Below are 23,295 nucleotides of genomic sequence, written 5' to 3'. Positions count from 1 at the left end.
TAGGGGAGAGATGACTTAAAACAGCATTCATTCATTTATTCAGTCAAAAACTTTTGAGAGCCTACCATGAGCCGGCAGTGGTTCATTTTTCATCTACAGATTGGCAAAAAATCTGAAGCATGGTAACACCAAGTATTGGTGAAAGTGTAAGGAAATTCATACTCTCATGCAATGCATGAGGGGTGAGGGGGGATTAATAACACATTTGGAAAACAATATGAATAGCTCTTGGCAAAATAATGTCCCCTCTCTAAAGATGCCCATGCTCTAATCTCCAGAACCTATGAATATGTTAGGTTACATGGCAAGGTTGCAGATGGAGTTAAGATTGCCAGTCAGCTGATCTTAATAAAGGGAGAGTATCCTGGATTATCCAGGTGGAGCCAGTGTAATCTCAAGCGTTCTCTAAAAGGTGAAGAGGGAGACAGAAGAGTCAGAGTCAGAAATGGAGAAAGAACTACCATCAGCAACATCAGAGTGATAAGGAGGAGCCAGTTTGTCGTTGGCCAGCTTTGGAGATGGAGGAAGGTAGCCATGAGCCAAGGAGTGTGGGGAAGCCTCTAGAAGTGGGAGAAAAGGTAAGGAAACAGATTCTCCCCCAGAGTACCCATAAAGGAATACAGTCCTAGCAACACCTTGATTTGCCCCTGTGAGACCCATACCAGACTTAGGACTTACAGAACTCTAAGATAGTAAATTTGTGTTGTTTTAGAGCGCAAGTTCCCCGTAATTTGTTAACAGCAACAATAGGAAATGGATACAGCTCTATTAAAATTTAAAACGTTGTGCTCTTTGACTCAGCGATTCCTGTTCTTGTTATTACTGTGGAGGGCCACTAGCATGCATATATACAAAGAGCCACAGACAAGGATGTCTGCTGGAGCACTTCTATAAATGATGGGCAATCTCAGGGACTTGGGCATGTTTTCCATAAAAGAGGATAGGAAGCAGAAGTTGAAGTGACTGACATGCCAAGTTCTCCAAAACAAAGAATAAGAAAAAGCAAGTTGCACTCTCACAGAACAAAATTACATATTTTTAATGGTCCATATATATGAATTGAAGGATACGTGCCAAATAAAATTATTTTAACCACTTAGGGAGACACTGAGTTTGAAATCTTATTTCTTATGTAATTTTAAAATAAAATTCAGTTGTAAAGTAATGATAGAGATCATCTGATGGTTCATCCCTCCTTGACTCACATACAATCCTTCTTTGGTTTGGTCCCTTTTATATAAAGTGAAAGGACCCAGTATTAATACTTAAAGATTCAATGTCCGGGAAGTAAGTGCTCCAGCCTAAGAAAAGAAAGGATAATTTTTGAAAATCTGAATTATCATTGGGGCTAGCAGTCATGGGACTCTTAAGATTTCTTAGTTTGGTGAGGAGGGTCCTTGTTCACTCTAAGTCATGGGATGGTCTTGGGCCCCTAGGCAGGAAGGCAGGAATACACAGTCTGGCTCTTTACCATCTTTTCTGCTAACCAGCCAAGGTGGGAAGTTCAGTTTCCCAAATATGTATTCACTAACTCCTTTGTTCAGAGAATGCTTGTTCCAAAGGAGGAGGGGAATTCTTTGAAAACTCAGTTCAAACATCACCTCCTCTCTGAAGCCTATCTTGACATTGCTCAGCCCCCTCCCTGGTAGAACTGACCACTCTTTTTTCAGCCCCATTAATCATATATATATATATATATATATATATATATATATATATATATATATATATATATATAACATTAGATACCATTTATTGTTATATATATGTGTAATATATAGTTATATAATACATATTGTTTGGGAGGATATATACAGTATATTTGGGAGGGTATATATAATAATGTGAGTATCTTGCATTCAAGAATAATGTTTTATTCTTTGTGGTATTTAGTACCCAACACATATTGGGTCCTTATTTAACATATATTGAATTAATATAAAAAACACATACTTTTTTTGTATTCAAGGGATTCACAACCTAAAAGAAGACATGGAGTATGTTTTAAATTAATACAATCTCTTATATTAAGTACAATATATTACACATTCATTTCAATATAGTATTACCAATTGAAACAAAATGGGTTGTATCAAGTCAAAATGTTACCTTCTCATGGGTGAGGTACCTTTCTGGGGGTTAGTGACTGAGAGGAAGCATTAAGATGGCTTTTAGGATGCTGGTCATATTCTACCCCTTGATCTGAATGCTAGTGATACAGGTGTGTCTATTTTGTGAAAATTCATCAGTTTTCCTTAATATATGTCCTACTTCAAAGAAAGTGTTTTTCAAGTCCTCCAATGGGCTCATCTTGACCACTATCTAAAATATCACCTTAACTTGCCTTATTTTCATCATTTTTTTCTTGATTTATAAACTCCACAAGAATAGGACTTTTGTCTGTCTTCTTCACCACTATGTCCCCTAGTCCTTAAGGAGGGCCTGGCACTACTATGTTTTGCTCCCATTTTCTACTCTTTGGGTTTTAAATGAATGGATATGGTCATAAGGAATGGCCTGATTGGCTTTCTTTCAATAACATCACAAGGGGTGCCTGATTTTAGTTGTATCATTATGGGACTATTCTTATCTAGTAGAGGAGAGAGAGAAAGAAGCAGATTGTGAGCTTTCAGGAATCATTAGTAGACTGCAAAAGTACTTAAAATGTATGACCTGAAGTTTTCCCTCTATGGAACAGGCCACAGAAATGCTACCCAAAGCATTTGCAAAATCTACTTCTCTTCTGTAGAAGTTTTTGCTAAGCAGGAAGTTTGCCTAGAGAAGATTTTAAATGGTAATTTACTTTTAACAAATTAGACTTTCTGTTCTTCAGTCACACCAGAGATAATCAAGATGGGAATTGGAAAAGGAATGGCTCCAAGAAAAATGATGTCCCAGAAGAGTGGTTTTCTCAGATTCTCCCTTCATCATGTTGGTCTTTACCTTTTTTTCTTGTTTTGAGATCTATTTCACATACCATACAATTCACCCATTTAAAGTGTACTATCCATTGGTTTTTAGTACAAAGTTATGCAACCATCACCACGGTCAGTTTTAAAACATTTTATCATCCCCAAAGAAACCCTGTACCCATTGGCAGTCACTTCCCATTTCCCCAATTCCCCAGCTCTGGCAGCCTGGCTAATCTCCTTTCTGTCTCTATAGATTTGCCTATTTGGCATATTTCCTATAAATGGGATCATACAACGTGTGGTCTTTCATGACGAGCTTCTTTCATTTAGCATAATGTTTTCAAGGTTCATTCATGCCATTGCATGTGTCAGTACTTTTTATTCTTGAATAACATTTCATTGTATGGATAACACATTATTTTTATCCATCAGTTGCTGGACTTGGATTTGGATTACTGACACTTACTGGCTATTATGAATAAAGCTACAGTAAACATTCATGCATAAGTTTTTGTGAGACTGTATGTTTTCATTTCTCTTGGATATATACCTAGGAATGGACTTGCTAGGTCACATAGTAACTCTCTGTTTAACCCTTTAAGGAACTGTTTGCCAAACTCCTTTCCAAAGGGCCACACCAATATTCCTACCAATAATGTATGAGGGTTTCAGTTTTCCTACAAAGTCCTTTACTTTTCAAATGCTTTTTGCAGGGCTGGTTTACATGGAAATATCTTTGTTATAAAATCAAATAGATGCATTTATACCTCAGAGTCTGTGACAGTGCATTTACTTACGTTCCTTATCAGGATCTGTACAACTACTGCTATGACTACTAATAAGGACGGCTAGCATTTGCTGAGGACATACAATGCACCAAACACTGTCCAAGTATTTTACATATATTAACGTACATTTAATCCTCCTCCAACCAACCCTCTGAGATGAGTAGCCCAGCTCAGAAATGATAGCAGCTTGTATTAGAAGAGCAATAGTAAAAATGGTAAGAAGTGACATCATTTATTCATTTATTTATGTAGTCTACTCTTTGCTAAGTACCATATGATGTATTAAGTAAAAGAGATTTCATCTCTGTCCTCAAGGAACTTGTAATCTATTGATTTGAAAGCTATTTAAGAAATAAAGTCAAGGGATGTCTGGGTGACTCAGTTGGTTAAGTGACTGCCTTTGGCTTGGTCATGATCCCAGATCATGGGATCAAGCCTGCATCAGGCTCCCTGCTCAGTTGGGAGTCTGCTTCTCCCTCTCCCTCTCCCTCTCCCTCTCCCCCTGCCTGTGCTCTCTCTCACGTGCTCTCTCTCTCTCAAATAAATAAATAAAATCTTTAAAAAAAAGAAATAAAATCAAGAGACCTTACTGATTGACTCGATACAGTGGTACAGATAAAGGTTTCAAGCCTTGGCAACTGGAGGAGAGTTGTGCATTCCTGAGATAAGGAACATGGAGATTTGGGGAGGTGGAAGAGGTCGGTGGAAGACAGAAAAAGATGATTTCAGTATCGAACACATTGATCCACAGGGATCTGTAAGACCTATAATAAAGAGTCAGGTATATGGATCTGGAGTGCAGAACAGATCTGAACTAGAGATACAAATTTGGGGGTTACATAGATCATAATGGACACAATTGCCTAGGGGAAGAGCTTTAAAAAGTGATGTGAGAAGACCTCCTAGGACTGCACCTTGAGGAACTTTGACATTTAAAGGCAAAATAAAGAGAGATGAGGCAGCAAAGCAGGAGCCAAATAAGTAAGAAGAAAACCGAGAGTTTGTAAAGTTTCTGAAGCCAAAGGAAAAGTGCATTTCAAGGAAGGGAGCAGTCGGCAGTTTTGAATGCCACTTTGAGGTCAAGGAGGGTGAAGGCGCTTTGGATTGAGAGTCTTGGTGGTCATTGGCGACCTTCTGGAAAGCTCTGTGGTGCAGTGATGTGGGGAAGTGCACCAGGCCAGTGGAAAATGACAGAATGGAGGCAGAAAGGGTCCAACTCTTTTAAGAAGCTTGGTAGAGAAGAGTCCAGAGTAGGGCATTAACAAGCTGGGAAAGGACATTAGGACATGTTTTGTTTTGTCTTTGACAGAGACAGCTAAAGCCTATTTGAGTGACGCTGGTGTGAATTGAGGAAAATACAAGAGTAAGGACTTATGCTCTAAGTTCAACCACTTTTATAACTTAGCCCACACCCTTTGTGCCTAGATTTGAACAAATGAGTGTTTTACTAAGCATGGAGGAACAGAAAAACCTGAACTATATCCTGGACCTGTCACTTAGACTTGAGTTTTTTCTTGGCTTTCAGCTTCAGTATCCTCATCTTCCTTTTCAGGATTATTGCAATGATGAGAACTAATATATGAAAAGGCATCGTCATCTCACTTGGCACTTAGCTCCCAATAAATGGTAGTACTTACTATTTCACTGCACACAGCTGTGCAGTTTATAGCAGTCAGATCCATCTTTGTTATGTTTTCGCTGCTGGAAGGGATGTCGTGTCCATGAACTGAAGCTTCAAATACCCACCAAAATTTCTTGTGGGCAAGCCTAATGCGCAAATGATGCTGCATCCTTCCATCAGCACGCATTCATTCTTTCAGCACAGGTTTACCATCCCTATCCCATTATTCAGCTGCGTTTGTAATCACCTAAGATTGTCATTATCATTCATAAAAAGGAGTTCTCCAGCCATTCACACACAGCCTTGGGCTTACACTGCTCAACTTATCTATTTCTACATCTCTGCTACCCTGCTCTTCCACAAACCAGATTTCCCCACCCTCCTTTTTTTTCTGGACTTGACTCCTGGCATTTTCTTCCTGATGTTGACCTTGATTCCTATCAGAATGCTTCTAATGGCCTCTGGCAATCTTGGGATCTGCCATTTACAACTGAATACAATCCTTGGGACCCTCATAACTCAGGAAATACTCCCAGCTGCTTATCCCAGCCCTGTCAGGTAACACTTGGTCAAGCGTGAAAATAAAATCAGAAGTCTAATTTATAAAATGAATAATTTACTCTGATAGGGAACTTTCTAGAATGTACTACTTGTTTCATAATTCCAAGTGTCGTCTTGATGCCTCCATAGAGGATTGTACCATCACATGGCATTCAGGAGATTTGTGTATTAACTTGCCATTACCAGGCTCCCTTTCTTGAATGTCTTGTCTCTCTCAATGTGCTATTTATTCTTCTGGTCCCCTACACTCAAATGTATAATATTTTCTTTATTCCTGCAACCCTTGCCCCACCCACTCCCTCTCCTATAATCCATTTGGTCATCCATCACACCTATTCCAACTTTTCATGCTTTTTTTTACGATTTTATTTATTTATTTGAGAGAAAGAGAGCAAGTGAGAGAAAAAGAATGCACAAGCTGGGATGGGGGAGAGGCAGAGAGAGAAGCAGACTCCCCGCTGAGCAGGGAGCCAGATGCGGGGCTTAATCCCAGGACCCTGGGACTATGACCTGAGCTGAAGGCAGACACTTAATGGACTGAGCCACTCAGGTGCCCCCTGCTTCTTCATGCTTTTTGAATGTATCTCTTTCTTTCCCATTCCCCTGACATTTTAACCTGTACCCCTGCCTCTAGTTTCTTTGTCATAGCATCAAGTATTCTTCTAGAACTGTGCTATGACCATAGTCCTACCCAGCTAAAATTTTTTGTGACTCCACATTACTTGCAAAATAGCATCCAGACCCCCCCCCCCCCCCCCGACCCTTTCACCTTTTCCATTTCTCCCTACTTCCTTTAGGAAGATCTTATTCCAATGTGTTCTACTCACTTTTCCTCAATGCTACCCTGGAGATGTTCTTGCTTTCTCTCCTTTGCTGATGTAGTTGTTTCCACCTGTAACTATTTTCCTCTGCTCCTCCTCAAGACTCTCAAGTTGAACATCCTCCAAAGAATCAGCACTTTAGCTACTAATGATCTCAGCTCCTATGAGCTGAGGCCACTCAGTAGCTTAATCCTCAACTGGACATTCGTCTTATAATGTGTGTTTGGCTGTCTTTGGTGTCTTAGAATTATACGTGATAAGCCTCTTAAAGGTGACATTATCTATGGCAATATGGCTGGGGATAACGTATCCATTGCAAGGGCAGTGGGGCTTCTGCTCCATTCTGTCTTATTCAACCTTCACCAAGAATATCACACCAAGGAGGGATAGTGGCCCAATTGAACACATTCAGATGGAAAGTGACAGGAAAAAAAGGAGGAATATTCAGAGTTAGTAAGTTGGATGGTTATCTTCAAATACTTATAGAAAGATACTTAGGTTTAATCCATTTGGTCCAGAGAGTAAAGACATCACAGGGATAATGTGAAAATATTTGTAATCAGTTCAGCTCAAGCAAGGTCCAGTCAGAGGGATATTGGCTGTAGGGCCCTCCTAAAGCCCTAGAGGACCCCCTTGTTGTACTAGGCATCAAGCCTTTGGCTTTTGGATCATGGGAAGGTTAAGTAAGTTTTGGGGAATGTGCTGAGATATTGGGGTCATAGTGGGGACTCGAGGAGCCAAGTTGGGCAGTGGTTATCTGTCACTGGTACAAAATGCTATAACAATCGACACAGGCTTACTGGAGCCTGCCAGCTGAAGATCAGCCTGGACATTTGACAGACTGGCTTTCTGCAAATTGGAACAGAAGGCATTCATCACTAGGAGAATTGGCTACTCTGAGTACTGGCTTTCTGAGAATTGGCCAGCTTTCAGAAGTAATACCAACATGAGGAAGTTACAGGGAGACAGAGTTTCAGTAAAATATAATCTAAATATGATTATGAGCCATCTCTTGATAGCTGGGATAGTGGGAGTCCTGTCTCTGGAGGTGTGTCAAATTCTGATAGGCCGTTATTTTAGGAAAGCAAATAATGTGGGTAGGGGCGCCTGGGTGGCTCAGTCGGTTAGGCGTCTGCCTTCGGCTCAGGTCATGATCCCAGGATCCTGGGATCGAGTCCCGAGTTGGGCTCCCCTCTCAGCGGGGAGTCTGCTTCTCCCTCTCCCTCTGCCTGCTGCTCTGCCTACTTGTGCTCTCTCTATTTCTCTGTCAAATAAATAAATAAAATCTTTAAAAAAAAAAGAAAAGAATGTTGGCATAGAAGACCTCCATGGTTCCTTTCAGTCTTGAAATTCTGTGATTTTACTATAGTCTAAATTCTTCATTTTTTGCATGAGGGAACAAACTCCAAGAGGAAACATGAATGAGATCTGCTTTGTTATTGCTGTTTTACTTCCATATCGTGGATTTGTTTTTCTGTGTGTATCTTTTGTTGTCCCCAAGTATAGTTTGCTGCTTCTACCCCTTACCATGCCTAGAAGCATACTGTGCATGCAGCCGGAGTTTGATAAACATGCGATGTGTGCATGGATAATTGCTCACCCCTCTCCGTATCTCATACTCAGGATCCCAGAGAGAAAATTCTTCCTCTGCTCCTTTCTTCTGCTTCAGAGTGTTGGAACTTAACCACTGCTTCTTCCTTCCCTGACCAAATGCTAATGGAGGTGCTAATGAGGCCCTCTGGCCATCAGAAAGAAAGAGAAAGAAAATCAAATAGTCTAATTAATCCACAAATTATAGTTGCTGAAAAAAAGTGGTCACATTTCCTATAGAAAGCCAGACGAGGACTAATGGGCACTAAAGCATTGGTCTTGGCTCCTTTGGGTGTGTAGTTTGGAGGTTACCTGTTGTTTTTTCAGGGATTATGAGGCACCACTTGGCTTCCATTTGGGTGGAGCTCACCAGAACTCTGTTCCAAGTCTGAGCTGTCTGTTTGCTTATTAAATGGGAAAAGGAGGGCAGAGAGTAACCTCTTTGTGTAAGGTGAGCCTAATATTAATAGCAAACATTTATGGAGTACTCATTATGTGCCAGAAACTATACTAAACATTTTACGTGGATAATATCACTGAATTGTGTACAATTATTCCCCCACTTTATACACAGGCAAACTGAGGCTTGGGTAGGATACGTAACTTATGCAAGGTCAGACAATAAGTGGATACATATGTGGTCCGAGACCTTTTAGCTTGTACTAAATCTGCCAGTTGCATTCTATAGCCCATGTTTTAACTCTTTCTGCCTACACTGTATGGTGTTGGGGGGCTGCCTTTTCCATCAGTGAACTCTGGGAATGCAGCACAGGAAGATTGGAGCCAATACCACACAAAATGGGATTTTAATGGATTGATTTGAGGATTATGGGGTGGGAGGAGGGGTGGGAGGAGGTGAAATGCCAGAACCATCTGGTGAGCCAGAGCAGAAAGGGAGGGCGGGTGTCCAGTGACCTCCATTCTTCTGGTTTAGAGCAGAGCCTCTCCCAGGCTTCCCAACAGGACACAGAGGATTTTCAGTGTAGCAGGGATAATGGGCCTTTATCCAGTGAGAATCAAGACAGCCGTGTTTAATAGCTACTAGTACAGTGAGTGGAAAGCAAATTTATAAGTGTGAAATTGCAAGGTGTGCTAGGTTGGAAACCAAAGGAATGAGGCAAGAAGTGAGGAGTAATTAGGCATAAGGAGAGAGACCTCACTGCTCATGGATTAACAAATTCATGTTTGGCTTTTCCAGAAAGCCTGGTGTGCATTATGTGTGTGTGTGTGCATGTTGCATAGGGCACCATGCAAGTCACTACGAGTCTACAAAAATTTATGAGAGGCATTCCCTGGCGGGGTCAGTCCCACTCAGACCTTTAACCAGTAAGAACGCCTTTGAAAACATCTCTTCTGCTCTGAATCTAGGCTGGAATTAGTCACACCTGGTGACCAGCAGGCCAGGAATCCACAGAGCAATGAAAACAACAGCAGGCGCGCCCTCTTGGAGCATCTACCTTAGTCATGCATTCTCCTAGTGCAGTGTTTAACAAACTCTAAGGGGCCTGTGAATCACCTGGGGGTCTAGTTAAAATACAGATTCTGATGCAGCAGGTCTGGAGTGGGACCTGAGACTCTGCATTTCTAACAGGTTCCCAGGTGGTGCCAATACTGCTGATGTGTGAACCTACCCTAGACCCTTTACATAGTGCTCTTTTGAACCTAATATATTATGTATGAATTGCCACATTTGACAAATGAGAGCAATGCAGCTGAGAGTATTGGATGATTTGCTCAGCCACAGAGCTAACGAGCTCAGTCCAGGTCTGATGTCTCCAGGTCTGATGTCTTCTGTTATGCACCTCTGTAGTCCACACACACAGCTTCCTTTAGACTCAACACGGTGTCCTACAGTACAACCCTGGCACTGGGGCACAGTAGAGGCCCAGGCATCCCTGTCTGCAGGGAGCTAGTTTACTTAAGCCCCCTATCTTCCAAGCATGCTGGGCCTAGAGTTTTAAACCCACCCTATGTCTCTTGTCCACAACCTCTGCCAGCTCCTGACCCAGGGCAGAGCCCACCTTCTCTTTCAGTCAGAAGCTCAGGAAAACTCCTTTTACATCTGCTGGACTAGGCACTCAAGAATACGTACTGTGCCCCTTGGACTGGATTACATGTGTTAGAACACCACCTGGAATGTTCTAGAGTACCAAATCTTCCACTGAGATTGATGGGTTGCCCTTCCCAGTCCCATCCCCCAGGGGCTATCCCTTTTCCCCTCATCTTGTCAAATCTCCCTAGCCTTTACCCCATGCTGCTCTTGGTTCCCTTTCCTGGCCTATGACCTCTTAACGTACCTAATGGCAAGGTCGCGCAGTTTGGAAATGATCTCTGGTTTCTTGGGGCCAACACCCTAGTTGGGATGACAGATGCAGATAGTCACTTGTCTCTCTGCCTTTGCTTTCCCTACCTCCTTCCTCTTCTTTAAATACTCAAAGTCTGAAGGATCCACTGCAAACACCATCTTTTCCATAAAGCATTTCCTGATCACCTCAACTTACATTGACTTCTCCTTCCTCTATACCCCCTCCCTAACCAAAGACATCTTTCTTGCATGTGCCTCATAGCACTCAGCACTTTCAAACTCCTACTGAAATCAGCCTTGGCCATGACTTCCCTTGTATTTTTGCTTCCTTGGAAGGAACTCCTGTGTTTGGTCCATCGTTGTATCTCCAGCAGTGTGCTTTGCACGCTGTATGTGTTTAATAAATGACTACTAACTGAGTGAGATTATTTCAGGTCTGACTAATAAACAGCATAATAAAGGAATAAAAACCTAGGAGGTAGAACAATTGAATAAAAGGAGGCTAGAAAGGGAAACTCCCTGGGGGTTTTCATGGAGGAACTGAGGTTGATATGTCTCTTGAAGAGTGAGTGGTATTTCCATAGTGGGGTTAATAATAATTATAATAGTAACTGAAAGTTACACAGTGCTTACTATGTGCCAGGTACTGGCTGAACCATCTGCTCATTTCATCCTCAATAGCCCTATAAAGTGAATTGGTCCTGTATAGTCTTCATTTTATAGACACACAGAGAGGCACCAAGAGGCCAGTTCACTTTATCCAGAACATATATGTAGTAAATAATGAAGTCAGGATTTTAATCCATCACTTGAACTCCATAGCACATGTTTTAAAGCCTAATGCAATTGGTAGACATGAGGATGCTGCAGATAGAGGTGATGGCGCAGCAGAAGCAAAAGCTGGATGAGAGGGGGGAGCATCACCTAATCTCACATGATGGGAAAAACGAGCTCCCGGTGGGGCCACTGTAGTGTCAGACAAGGCTGGGAAGGTGGTCTGGGGACAGACTGGGGTCATGTTTTCCCTCCATGAGCATGAAGAGTATGAGCCACGGGGAAGAAATACCGAGTCAAACTTGCACTGAGAAGCGTTATTTATGTTCTGTCTCTGGCCTGGCCCCCGGGGCTGCTGCTGTGAGGGGAGTGAGGCTCCCCGCCAGCGCCCCTGGACAGCTCTGTGGGCCATGGAGCTCACTGCAAAGTCACACTTTGGAGAATAAAGCCGCTGGTGATGCCCAGAGTGGCCCAAGTAAAAGTCAAATACCACATTCAGTCCTCCAGGGGTGTTTTTGCTATTAAATTAGGTCTGGAAAATAAATAATTGTCTTTGGATTTGATTTGAAAGATTTTTGGTAGTTGAACACTCAAGTCAGGAAGAAAAAAAAAAAAAGCTATTTCTTGAAAGATTCTTTGACTGGCTCTCCCTGCCAGAGGACAGCAGATCACAATGAAGGCTTGCTGTCTGCAAAGAGCTGCTTTTTCCCCGCTCCTTGACACAATTATCCCAGAAAAATAGAGGGGGGAGGGGAGGCTCTGTCATATGTTCCAATTTTTATTGCCACATTCCTTGGATGGCTCCATATGTTTACCTTTAGCTGACTTTAGACTTGGTGTTCTCTGTGGCTGCTGGCGTCAGCCACAGAATTCTTTCATGTCTATTACTTTATTAAGGAATGTAAAAGCCACATACAGACCGACGGGGGGACACAACAGTACGAGACACAAATAACCCTGAATGCGCTTGCAGAGAGCCTAAGGAGGCTTCACACCTAATTCTCCCAGATAAGCTGTAAGGCTTTCAAGGACCAAAAGGGGGCACTCTTAACACTCGCTCCCAAGCCCAGTCAATAATCCCATTCTGATGAATAAATAGTGCAGAAACAGTGCAGGGCTTTGAGATCAGTCTTGATGGCAGCAGAATGGAGTGAAAGAAACCACTCTCATCACCAGGGATTTATTTTTTTTTTAATCTTTGACTTTCATTGACTAGAAATGGAATCTCCAAATCTTAGGGAGGTTGTTAAGATTAAATAAGATAAATAAACAAAAAACCTGCTTTGCACAAAGCCTTGGCACATCTATTATAAACGCTCAGAAAGACCAGCTACTATTTAAGCATATGCTCAGAGATTTCTCTCCCTCTTTCTACCTAGGTCTACACTGGCTCATAGCACTAGGGTATAATTACAGAATGAGCCTCTATATTAGGCAGTGTTAGGGAGTGAGGGGTAATCATTATTCAGCTCCTACTGTGTGCTGGGCACTTAACACGTACTATCTTGTTATCACGACTTTATAGATGAGGAACTTGAGGCTCAGGGAGCCTAATTATACTACCCTGGTATCTGGCAGAGGCAGGATTTGAACCCGTGTCTGTCTGATCGATTCTAAGCCTGAGCCTTTTCCACTAGACAAGGGAGCATAACTCAAGACCAACTTACCACAATACGTTATTTTCTCATGTGGTTTCAGACTCCCACAAACACTTTATGAGAGCCTGAAGCCCAGCACTGAGAAATTCCAATCACCTTATAGATACAATTCCAATCTTACTCAAGGACATAAACTAAAATTCTTAAAAATTTCAGCAAAACGTGTTTGTGGAGAGATGCAGAGGGCAGTACTGAGGAACCAGGTAATGGAGATCATTCCTTTGCCACCAACCTTCAAAGATACCTGTTGGTACCTGCAGGATCCACATTTATTCTCCTTTCAGTGGGTCTCTCCAGGCTCCTACGCTAACCTCCAAGTCCCCAAACTTCACAGAGCAAAGTCTGGAGCTTGTTTGAACACGAGTGTTCTTCCATTTTCCCTTCCAGGATCTTTACTCAGTGTGCAGATCTCTGCTTTCGTAGGAGTTTATAGTCTGGGTTCCAGCCACCCAGTATATTGGGAGGTGAAAAGAGAGAGAGCTCTTGCTCAAAAGGGCAATTGTCATACATCAAGCCAGGCTATGAGGATGGTCTGAGCTAGAAAGACTGTGTGAAGCGAGGGGTGTTTTCACCTCCCTCACGAAGGCTAATGGCCACCCACCTGTTCCTTCCTGATAGGTGCTCAGTGATCAAGAGTAGAAATGCTTTGACTTGGAAAAGAAAGATTCTTTGCTGAGATGTAAATCATGTTTGCCTTGTGATTTTCCTGCAGAACCTGGAGTGGGTGAATGGATTGCAGCTGAAGGGTGTTTTGATTATCAAAAGGATAGCTCCCTGGCCAAACCAGGAAAGCCCTCAGCCCCACATAAGATTAGGTGTCCTCTTACTGCGTATAGGGAGTTCTGTTCTTTTACTGGAAGGACAGATTTGCTGGTGACTATCCCTTAACCCACCAGGTCCTTCAGGGAATCTTCAGAATCAGCATCTCTTTTTATTTCTCTGCATCACTGGGAAACTTTGTAATGCTGGATACTCTTTCCAGTGAGGACTAGCCATGTGTACCTAACGTTTACACTGAGCCAGTATTTCCCATGGTGGTAGTAAAGGCTCTGAGAAGTCCTGTAGTAAAGAAACCTATGTCACTTTACTTAATCTAGAAATTCTCATATATATCTGACCACAGAACCTCTTTAGCATAACATCTATTACTATCCCATGGAACCAATTTAGGTATAAACACATAAACCCTTGAAACTGCTTAGACAGGATAACCTCAACTTATTGATGGGTTTGGATAGACTATTTAAAGCAGAACTATTGGTCACATATTTGGGATAAAATCTGAAGCTGCCTTAGCGGTCTGTCTGGATTATTTTTAGATCTGTGTAAGTATGTGTGTGTGTTTATATATACTACATATAAATATGCATTTTAACTGTGAGGTTAGAAGATGAGGGGAAGAAAAAGAATATTACCTTTTATAAGAAAGCAATCGGTGTCCTGCAGGACAAGGGGAAAGTCTGCGAATTTGAAAGCATTATTGCCATCACCTATGCTGGCCGCCTCTGTTCACAGCTTCCTCTAATGGCAGAAACACCTGGGCCCCTGTTCTCACTGAACCCCCTGACGATTGGGGATGCATCTCCAACCCCTTCTCAGCACCCTCCCAGAGCCCAGCCAATCCAGCACTCCAAACACTTCTTCCCCAGCCACTGATACCCATTAGCTGTGCTCATGTGCATCCTTTTGGATGATGGATTAGTTCAAAAATTAGTGGGGGCGGGTGTTTCAGTGTTGTCATTTAATTTTCACTTGCAGAGCATGTTTGAAACTTTCTAAAGAAAATTCTCAGGAAACAGCTCTGTAAAAAATCGTACAATTATATATATTTTTTAATTGTTGCAAAGTCATGGGGGTTGTTTTTAAATTATTTTTAAATGAAATATATCGTTTTCTGAAATAGAACTTCGGCCATGTTTTTTTTTTTTTTCTTTTTAATTGTCACATATAGGGTGATTTTAGAGTAAGTAAGAGCACAAGGTTCATATTATTTTAAATGTATATTGTATTTGTCTTCTCAACGCTGTGGTTTTTAGGTCTGTGAATAGCATCATAGTATGGAGCCAGTCTATTAAGCAGCCTGTTTGGGTAAGGAAACCCTTTAGACCAGCACAATGTTGTATTACTCACTGTGTCCTTCCAATATGGTTAGAATCCCACAACCTAAATGATCATTTGTTGAACAAATTCATGCTTTTATTAGTCAAAATACAGAGAAAACAGAGCCTCCCTGTTTCAAGATATTTGCTAATGCATGGTTAATTATCACATATAGCTTACTATAATTCATTTTACAGGGGAGACCTCCTGCAGGTAACATACTAGCAGTTTATGAACCGAAATAACCCCACTATAGATTAGAGCTGTTCCAGGGCCGGTCAGACAGTTGGTGCTTCTAGACCTTCTCACTTCACATTGCTAATTCGAACAAGGCTTTATTTTTACATTTGTCAGCAGCAAGACTGTAGGATGGTTGTTAAACTTCTCCCAGGCCTAATTAGAGCGGCAGTGCTCGCATTCATAATGAAGCTCGTGTCTTGCTCTGGAGTTAGAGAGCAGGACTGTTACAGTAGCTCCCTGGCAGGCCGGGGCTGGCAGTTTTAAGGTAGCTGGTGGCTGCAATATTAAGTGACTGTTGAAATTCATTGACTCCACCACGGCTAATGTGTCTAGATGACAACAAGTTTACACGGTTCTTTTATAGTTACAGCAAATGGGTCCATTTAAATATTTATTAGGTGATTATGGTGATGTGAAATGAAAAAAAAAAAAAAACGCAAAGTGCAATCTCACAAGTATGGCTGTTTTTAACTGTTTATGTGGGGCCAAGATCATGGTATCACTCAGAATTGCCGCATCTTTCCCTTATAAATATTTATACTATATCAGCAGTGATGAATGCTAATTTATTTGCATTTTGTTTCTTTATTGACTTCTCCCTGGACAGAAGTAGCTGTGAAAAGGTGTGCAGGCTTACTGGGTCAGAGGATATTTCAGTCAACCAACCAAGTGGCATTTTGATTAGCTGGGGGAAAGTTCATTTCGCCAAAACTGAAGAGCTCTTTCTGCTCTTGGAGATGCAGCCTGAGAGAGTATTCAGGCAGCTGGGGTTCTGCCCTCTCCCAAAGTTGATGTGCATGCTAGCAAGCAGTGTCGCCTCCAAAAGACTGCTTTTCTGTATGGCGACTTCTCAAACCTCGGATTGAATCGGGTGAGGCTGGCTGATCTGGGTGTTGGTCAGACTATTAACTCCATTTTTTTTTTTCGTATTCTGCGAGCCACGTAAAAGACTACATTTTTGCAGAATCAGGAAGGCATCTATCTGAAATTGAATGTAGCATCTGAGATGGGGGGTTTAAAATGAACCCAGCTCTGTTCTATAAAGATTAAGTCTACATGATACCAGAGAACTCAAGGAGCCAGAGGGAACTGTCAAAAAAATTCAGACAGGTAAAGGGCAGAATGAAGTTTTCATTTTGCATTTGACTATTTTGACTGTGTACATAGCTTAGAGCATAAGATACTGATTCCCAGTTCACCATCCACAATGCTATTTGTTAGTTTGTTCCCCCTGTCTTGAAATAAGCAGCATCTGTGTAGCCTTGGCATGTAGAGTTTTCAGGAGGTTTCTAGAAGTATCTTTTGAAATAGTCCATTACTACATTTAGGATGCCCTGGAGATCTGGAGACTGTCCAAATAAAAATCTGCATGGAACACATAGGCCACCGAATCAGAAGAATATCTCAAGTTATTATAGTTGTTTTAGTTAGTAAAAATCAAAAACTAAACAAACTAAAAAGAGCCCTCGATCTCTGACTCTAGCTCTATATCTCTCTCTTTTTATACAAAATGTGCTAGTCTCTCCTTACAAATGGACCCGTTTCAGTGGATTCCAGTCTTGGACCTGTTCCAAGGGCATTAATTACTAAAGAGTTTAGAACTGCCTCATTATATGATTTAACAGTGTGTTCCTCTAGGACAGGGATGTAGCAAGAGTCAACTGCAGTGGTGGTTCTATAAATGCAGGTGATTTAGAGCTGTAAAGTTAGGTGGGAAACTCTCTACTAAGGAAATGCTGTGGTGACTCTTTGGTCATGTGAAGACTCCTCTAATGATGGAAATTATTATCCTCAAATCTGATCTGTATTCTAACCTTTAAAAATCCAAGTATGTGACCCCTCAGATTCAAATATGTAACCGTGGATCCCTGTTGATGCAGATCTGTGGCTTCATTTACTCTCTACAGTCAGAGGTCTTTGCAGGAAACCCGTAATGGGTAGTTTGTCATTTCTTTTTAGTTTGAATTTTCTGAGCAGTGGGGATAGTGTGCAGAAGCTGCTAACTCTGTGCAAAGGAAAACCCATGTCTCCATCCAGTCTTGCTTTTCCCAGTAAATAAAAAGATATCTTTTAACCCTCTCACCACAGTGATAAAACATTTGCTCTCCCCATTTGATAATGAGAAAACACAAAATTAGAGAAATTTCAGGGATTTCTGGAGATCTCAGGGTGGGCTGCCACCCTGTACCACTCCATACTGAGGTCTTGGTGAGGATGTGTCCCTGGCAATGTGGCCACCTGCTCTCGAGGGTGTACCTCTTACAACCAGGAAGGCTCCACTGTGATGAGTTTTCTACTGCATTTCATAAAAGATTCAATTGAGCAATATTTACTCCGTTTTCAATTTTATAAAGCAAGGCCCCTCTCTAATAGGTTTTCATGAAATCAGAACACGTCAATATTTGCGGCAATATTTGTTTTTGGCCCTGATGCCATTTCAGGTGTGTACACCTGTGTGTGTGTTTGTGTGTACATGTGTGCGCACACACATACTGCATTCTCTCCTTTATGCTCACAGACTTGGGCTCTGGCTTCCATAGCATCACTGTGTATCCTCATGTCGTGTACCTGAGTCTCTACCCACTGATGATCTTCTCCCCTGGACTCTCAAGCCTTGTCAGTATGGATCATGGTTGAATCTACAGCCCTGGCTGAATTGTGTAATAGAAGAATTATAGGTAGGAAATCAGTTAACCAATAAGTGATGGTATGGCTTTCCAGAGCTATAAGCTGAAAGTGTATTAGGTTCACTTCAAGTTATTCTATACCCAACTATAAACTAGAGTATCAAATTGTACACCCTAGTGTAAAATATCCTAGTGTAAGGAAATGTCGATTCCTCCTACCCCCACCTCAATCAACTGTTATACAAGGTTTGTCTTGCCTAAGTATTGGTGTTATTGTTTTGTCTTTGGATGTGTTGTCTGGATGGACTCTTAGGGTAAGGAATGAGTTGAAAAGTAGAGGTGCTTTGCTCCCTGAAGAGTGAATCTTCCTGGTATCATTTTTTAGGGGAAGAGGTGGAGCCTTGGGTCAGACAGCAAAACTTTCTGGAGGAAGGCCAGAGATTCTCATCATCCCTATTTCATATAATGGGGAATTTCTCCAACAGTTTGAATGACTTGCTCAATTTCATACAGCCAGCTCTGCTACAAAAATCAGAGTCTAGGATTGTTCATTCTAGCTTGTTCCTTTTATAAGGGCTCTAAGATGCCAAGCTAACTTTTTTTTAAATTTTTTTATTGTTATGTTAATCACCATACATTACATCATTAGTTTTTTTTTGTAGTTTTTAATTTTATTATATTATGTTAGTCACCAAGCTAACTTTAAAATGCAATGATAATTACCTAAAATGTAGTACTTGTGCAGCAGGATGCGGTTTGCAAAATATGTGCGTGTTTATACATGTAGTGTGTGTACCTGACCTTATAAATACCCAGTGAAAAGCAGGGACTGTTTTCTGCCTCAGTTTACTAGATCAGGAAACAAGATTCAGAGTTCAGCTGACTAGCTTAAAACCACACAATGATGGAGTTTGAATTAGAACCCATTTCTCTGGATTCCTTGCCTGGTGTTCTTTCTACAACATCACAAAGCTATTATTAGCCTTCTGAGATCTCCGTATCATCTACTGAAAAGCTAGCTGAAGATTCTCAAATACATAGATTATTTTTTTTTCATAGATTATTTTTAAGAGAAAATAAACGAGAGGGAGATTAACTTGTTTTAGTTAGCAAGACTTGAAAACAGTTGTTCCCTGCGACCCACAGATGCTTTTGTTCTGCAGGCTGGGAAGTGACTCATACTGATTAGAAGAATATTCTGACCTTCTGAATCTATTTTGTGTTTCTCTTTCCCCAAGGTTATTGATTAAGAGTTCTATTTGCTCTATTTTCAAGCTTCAGTGACTGCTAAAAGTGAAGGAAAAAGTTTGAGGATCACCTTGTTACATTCTAGTTTATTAGACAATGGACTTAATAGGGAGTACAAAAATAATTCAGGAAGAAACAACAAGGTAGAAAAATAAGCTGAGGCTATGAATGGAGATAGGTGTCAAAAGTTACATAAATGAGAAGAAGAGGGGAAAACCCCCAAAGAGATTCTTGTGATGAAGCATGCTCTAAGATATTCTGATACAGAGGCATTACCCTACACTGGCTGTGAGAGGAATGCAAGAGATTTGCAGGAACCATCACATAGAGGAACCCTATTACCACTCTCAGAGGAAACGATCTGTCAGGTAGAGTTTGGACTTTGCCCATCAGAGGCACCTACATATGGACAGCTGGTCCAGAGACCACCGTGCAGGGCACATGGCACCCCTGAACCCCACTGCCCTCCTCTGCTGGCTCCTATGAGAATGAATGGTGAGCTGGGTCCCCAGAGACACTAGGGATCTGGATAGAGAACTATAGGAACTCTCAGGACCCAAGTGATGTTAAGGGATGGGAAGGCTGATGATGGGGTGGAAGAGAAGATGTTTGTTTCCTGGACTGTGGCCTGTGATACTAGAACAAAGGGTCCTGGCTAGGATCTGGGTATACTACACAGAGACTCGGAAGTATGTATTTGGCACAATTCTGAGCTGATCAACAGAGTTGAAATAGGACTTTTGTCAGAGAGAGGAACGAAAAGTGCAAACAAACTGCAAAACAGGATTATATGGACAATGCCATGTCTGACATGGCAAGAAGCAACAGAGCAAGGGACGGGGTTCCTAGTATTTCTTAGGCGATGACAAATGGCATTTATATGCCAAAGCTACAGAGTAGAAGGGACAAGCAGTTCAACCTAAGATGCTGAGATCTACAAAAGGCATATCCAATCTCCTAGGTATTTATTTACTTGCATAGTGAGGCCTATGGATAGAATAAACAATAAATTAACCTTTGGTGAAAGGCAAAATAACAATCTTAACCCTATTAGTCCTGCTTACTTGTTGTAAATATTTTTTTAAATCTCAGTTGGAGGAACTGGGTGGCCTGTTGTCTTCAAGGACAGGAAAAGGAGAGGAATTTAGGACTGTATATGATGGAGTCATAACACCTGTACGAAAACTTACAGATTTAAGAGGGGAAGTGAAGTAAAAAGCATTTCAGTTGCAATAAAGGAAAAGAATCCAAAGTTATATTTTGGTGGCATTACACTGTAGGCTACCTAGCCAGATAGTGTTTGAAGATGATGTTTTCCTAATACAGATTATTTTAAACATTATTTTCTAATAGAGAACTGTATTAAAGAATACAGAGGTGATCTCAGTATAATGAGGGACTTTATCTCCTCATAAATTCACCAAAAGGCTGATTCCATTAAAACTAGAATATCTCACAGTCCTCATTGACCATGTCATTTTTTAGAAAGCAGAAGGATAAAATAAATTGCCCTTATACTTCATATTGGCCTTCAAAGTGATGTTGAATTAGCAGGAATTTTGAGAGAACCATCATAGAAAGGTACAATGAGCGTTCCTGGACATGTACCTAAGGCTTCAAGGAATTCAGAGACTTAATAGAAATAAGTCTATATGTAGAAGATTCCTAAAGTGAGTGGGGATTTTTCTAAGTTTGGGGAATGCCAATAGTTGACATTCTGGTGATTCAGTTTGGAATGATCCCAATGAAAACAAAGGAGGATGGGCAGCCCATGAAACCTGTTTGGATACATGGGGAGTGAGGGAGGGGTGTCAGTGGTTAGGGGAGCTTTCTGCACTTAAATCCCAAAAGATTCAATTCAGAAAATGGATTTGAATCAGGAGATATAATATTAGTACCATTCACTTTCTGGTTGCTGGGAAAGCCGAAAATCATAATGGACTAAATCTTGGGTAAGATCCTCATGTCACCAGAGCCTGACATGAAAGAACACCCAACTCGTATTAGGTTTTCAGAATTTCTAGCAAGAATTATCTTCACATCAAGAGAACAATTGGGCATCTGTGAGTTCAAGTTTTCAGGCCTCGAAAAGTTTTATTTGCAAAGTTTTTATGCTGAAAATATATATCCATATATCCAATTAGCAATCTTATTATTTATCTTTGAGATGATATATAATGAATGGAAGCATTCTCAGAAGACTAGTGATTAGAAGATATCCAAGTTCACTAATATTTAATTCCTTAAACTTAAATTTTTATTAAAATCCTTGGCAAAATTCTGGAAAAGATGATTAAATTGTAGGCTCAAAAATTTTGAAAAAATAAAGCGATTACCAAAAACCCACATTTGTTCATCAAGAACAAATCACAGCATGGTAACTTCATTCACCTTTAAGCTAAAATTTACTGTGTTGATAAGTTAAGAGAGCACTGCAAAAGAGAGTACTTATTAATTTCAGCCAGACATTCAGCAGTCTCCACAGTGGATTCACAATGGCTTAAATAATTGTGCTCAAAGACTGTGACATCCTGGAGGAAATTTTGTAGCATGAGAAATCAGGGCTCTACTCTTGGCTATGACCTGCTCTGTTTGCTGCCAAATTTGTGCTATCAGCAGAGCCTTTGAATTTGAGTCCACGCCATCTTCTTCTCATTATGCTGTGTTGCTGAGGATGAAAGGTTTAAAATCATCCTGTATCAGGAAATGTTGACAGAACAGGCAACACTCAGCCTAGAGAAGGAAGAAAGGGACCACCCCATTTATACTGGCTGGTCAGAAGTCACCATGTTTTTTTTTTTTTTTTTTCCTTGTCTCATTCTCCATTCTCCATTACCTCATTGCAACATTACACATTACTAACTATCACCTTCTCTTATAATGTCTTCTCTTGATTTCCACAGTGGAACATTATCCTCGTTTTGCACATTGGTACATTATCCTCATTTTGTACCTTTCCTCTTTATTCCCCTTTATCTATTTCATTATTATTTAACTCACTTCCTCTGGCAACTGGATTGGGACAGAGTTCAGTCCTTCATTGCTGCTTTTGTATTCTTCTTCCCTTAGAGTACTTGTATGCACCCACCTCTGTATTAATGGTTCCTAAGTCTATGAACCCAAGCCTGATCACTTTCCTAAGCTCAAGTCCCACTTAAGCAGTTGCTCAATAGACATGTGCGTTTAGAAGTCCAGCAGTCATCTCAAAACAAAATGTCTAAAACATAACTGATCTTTTAAAACCCATGTTTCATCTTGGCTTCCCTTATTCTATTAATGGTACCACCATTTGGTACCACCATTTTTTAGGTCAACACTTGAGAGAAGTCTTTGACTTTCCACATCTTTTTCTCTCATATCCACTTATCAATTCATGTCAGTTTATCATTTATAGGTTCTTTTGAATTCATCCATTTGTTTCCATTTTTCACAGTCACAACCTAAGCCAGGTATTAACCAAATCATTGCACTGTCTTTCAGCTTGTTTCTCTCCCTTTCTAACTTCTCCTGCATTTTACTGTAAGACCAACCATCCAGAAGCGAGAATGAGTCTTTCATCATGCTACCCCCTTCCTGGAATGGCCTGTCATTTCCATTCAGCTGGAAGGCCTTCTTAACTTCTTGCCTTCCAAATCCTAGCCTACCTTCAAAGTCCAGTCTAAGTTCTTTTTCCTCCTGTGATGGAGGTTTTGAATCCCAGCTCTGCTACTTAATAGCTGTGTGACCTTGGGCAAGCTACTTAACCTTTCTGTGTCAGTTTCCTCATCTAAAGAGAGTATGCTCTGTGAATTGTGCAAGACTGTTGAATCTCAGATCTGTACCTCTGAAACAAATAATTCAATATATGTTAAGAAAAAAAGAAGAAGAAGAAGATAGCAGGAGGGGAAGAATGAAGGGGGGGAAATCGGAGGGGGAGATGTACCATGAGAGACGATGGACTCTGAAAAACAAACTGAGGGTTCTAGAGGGGAGGGTGGTGGGAGGATGGGTTAGCCTGGTGATGGGTATTGAGGAGGGCATATTCTGCATGGAGCACTGGGTGTTATGCAC

The sequence above is a fragment of the Mirounga leonina genome, unplaced genomic scaffold (assembly GCF_011800145.1).
Source record: "Mirounga leonina isolate KUSES-001 unplaced genomic scaffold, KU_Mleo_1.0 Mir_200, whole genome shotgun sequence".
Taxonomy (NCBI): Eukaryota; Metazoa; Chordata; class Mammalia; order Carnivora; family Phocidae; genus Mirounga; species Mirounga leonina.
Note: the sequence above shows the minus strand (reverse complement) of the source record.